Genomic DNA, 3,499 nt, shown 5'->3' with positions numbered 1-3,499 from the left:
CAAGCGGGCTTCCGGGAGCGATTTAATTTGTTTCTTAACAAATGTAGCGACCGACTTGCATTCGAGTGTACTTGTGTAAATATTTGGGTACGACTTTATTGAAAGTTCAGAGGTTTGACAATTTGTAAATTTTTTAATTCAAAGTTCATACTTCGAAGTACTAAAGTTTTATTTCCAAGGAAGTTTATAAAACGGAAGCGGTATTTTTTTTATTTAAGTTTTAGGGCTTTTAAGAAAGTATAATAAAGTTTGCTTTCAAACATTAAGTAGTGATAAGATTACAATAAACTTTTAATTTTTGGTAACATTGGTAACTTGGTAACGGTTTCAACTTAAATAAAATGAAGTTATATTATTGAATTTCTTTTAAATTTCCATATTAACGACACATCCACATTGTCAAATATGATAAAATTACCCTAAGTTAAATATTTTTACTAGTTCGAAGGTTCAAATCTTAAAATAGTCCAAAGTTTTGTATACAACTTGGCATTGTGTACGTGACAGAATTATACATTTATCACGGCCGTGTAACCCATTTTGACCCGTATCATATGAAGTCGTGAATAATGGGCCTATAAATCATCTCACATACGTATGACCCTTTATTACTATTACACCTATTATTCATGAAAAAAAAATTAAAACAAAAAAGTTCCTTAAATCTTTTTACCAAGGAGGCTGACTATTGCCTGTAAGATTGTTGAATGTTAAATTTGCATCTATTTAATTAAAGATTTGTAAAGTTTTGTATTGTGGCATGTTGCCGACAGATAAGGGACCTTTTTATATGTTTTTTGCTCATAATTTTTACATTTTTGTATTTGGAACTTAATTTATTTTTTCTTCCTTTTTCTCTATATTAGTTGTGAATATTATATCTTCTAACGATGCGTGCTGATCTTTTCATTTCACTCTTCTATTTTATATTTTCATTTTGTCTTTTTATTCTATAATATAATATTCCAAAATTTATCTTAATCCAACCGCTCTTTCCGTCGTCTTTATTCTAGATCTAATAGTTGGCCATTTCATGATATTGCCGGTTTTTCATGAAGTGGCTATAGCGACCTTAAAATTGTATGTATTCAATGACCTTGAATATTTATAAACGCATGGAAATTTAATTATAACATATTAATTCTACTAGAATTATAAACGCGAAAGTTTAGAAGGATGAATGGATGGTTGTATATTATAATTTATCTCCAAAACGGGTTAACAGATCTTGGTTGAATTTGACATTACATCTATATGTAGAACATAGTTTGGAAGAACACAGAGGTTACTAGTTATTTTTTAAATTCTCGACAGAGCCGCGGTTGACAGTCAGTATGTTAAATTAATATTAAAAAACAAAATCTTGACTCAATATTTTGGATGTCAAAACGATTTTGTCAGGGAAATTTCTGATTGCTTATAAAAATCATTTAGATAACTCAAAGGTTTCAAATCAAAGGTCTTCTTAAAGGAAATTAACCTTTGAAATTGTGAAAGAGTTTTAATTAAAATTTTATTCAGAAAAAAATATGCTTGAATAAATTGTACGAGGGTAAAATATCGATGTAATCAGAGACCCGCCTTATCAGATAGATTAAACCGCCACGACGAAGTCTTGTAGAAAGACACCGGATTGAAAGAGTAATTTTGTTAAAAAAATAATAGTTTAATCGAAGGACAAATCAATTTGAAAAGAACATAAAAAATATATACTAACTAACCCATCTTTATCTTTATAAAAGAAAATGACTGATTGTATGTAAACACAGCAAACTACTGGGCCTAGAGACTTTACAAACACAGAGAATTTTTTGTAAATACGTAGGCGAGTATTAAGAAAAGAAGTTTTAAATTCATAATAAGTCTAGAGCTACTACATAAATAATAGCCTAATGCCTTAAGTAGTTACTGGAAAATTACAAAAAAACATTTTTGAAAATACAGTACTTATTTTTTTAATCTCTACGTGGATGAAGACGCGGACGTCAACTAGTGTTGATACAGATTCAACAGCTTTTTAAAATTCCGTTCCTTATTGAAGCAGCGGGGCGGGCTGTCCAATGATTTATTTCGGAAGTTATGTACCACGAAGTAAAGCTCGGAATACTAAGTTTATTACGATCTTTCCATCGGTTATGCCAGTACAAGTAAATTTAATGTACATAAAAATTGAATTTTGAAAAAAAAATCTGTAACAAACTGTAAAGTCTAACTATGACGTTCTTATTCAGAAAACTCTTTCCACTCTGTAGCCAGCCATATTCCGTGAATAAATAATTTTAAGTTTATATTTTTTCTAGAGAAAAATCAATAAAAACTGCTATAAAAATCGGTTATTAAATTCTGGATAAAATATTCGTAATTTAGTTTTTACGAATTCTATATATTGGTTAGTAATCATCTGTTGATGACGCTCTTAGTAACCAGGAACTGTTACTAACAGATATTTTAATGGATATTTAAAGACAATTTTGGGCCATCTTAATAGATTTGATACACGTATCACATAGAGCTTATTAGAGACATTATGCGTCATTTGTGCAAAAATTTAATCGAAAATTACGTAATTTTAACGTAAGCGATGACTTGACTTGGCTCTGATCCTGAATTGCAGCCCCAAGACGTAACTACGACTATTGTGGAGATGCAAATAAGTGTAAAACGCTTCAGAGGCGATGGCGTTTCATCTGGAGATCCTGCAGCTACTTATCATCGCAGTTGGCGGACACCGTGAGGTTTTTAGTCGGTGCAAACGACATAACCACCCTTATACCCCTGTGAGTGGTAAACGATAGACATTTTCTCCATGATAAAAAAAATATAGAAGGAATCACTTGATTTAGCAGAAAATTTTATATATCAGACGTTAAGAATATTACTTTGCAGTTTTGTAGACATTTGCATAAATTATTTTGTCTATAACATATCGGTTCTGAGTATGAAGTGACGCGAAATTGGTTTTCACTAAAGTTATGATCCAATAATTCGACATTTGATGAATTTAGTTAACCGCAAAATGATATTGAAACGTAATGATAACATAGCAGGGTTACAAAGTGCATTCGCTCCGATACGATTCCATAGCGAACTTTAAATTGTATGAAACTGATGCGCGACAATCACGTGACTAGCGAAAATTAATATCAGTTCCATACATTTTTGAAGTTCATTATGGAATTGCTTCGTAGCGAACGCACTTTGTCCAACCCCATTGCATCCAATATATTGATAATACTTGTGCATATAAAAACATAGGTTTCTCAATTTTTGCCTAAAAAAGAAAAGGATAACAAATGATTCCGTGTGTGTGTGTTTCGATAGTGAATACTCAGAGTATTATAACACGAGTATAACGTATTTAAGAGTTTTTCATGCAAAATGTACAAGTCGTAGCATTAATATCGTACAATATATTTTCTATCTTTTTGTTGCGAACGCCTCACACACAGTCACGTTTATTAATATACCAAGAACATAAATTCCATCTTGAAGAACAAAA

Source organism: Papilio xuthus, unplaced genomic scaffold (assembly GCF_000836235.2).
Source record: "Papilio xuthus unplaced genomic scaffold, Pxut_1.1 DF827542.1, whole genome shotgun sequence".
In the NCBI taxonomy this organism is placed as follows: Eukaryota; Metazoa; Arthropoda; class Insecta; order Lepidoptera; family Papilionidae; genus Papilio; species Papilio xuthus.
This window is presented reverse-complemented; position numbering follows the sequence as displayed.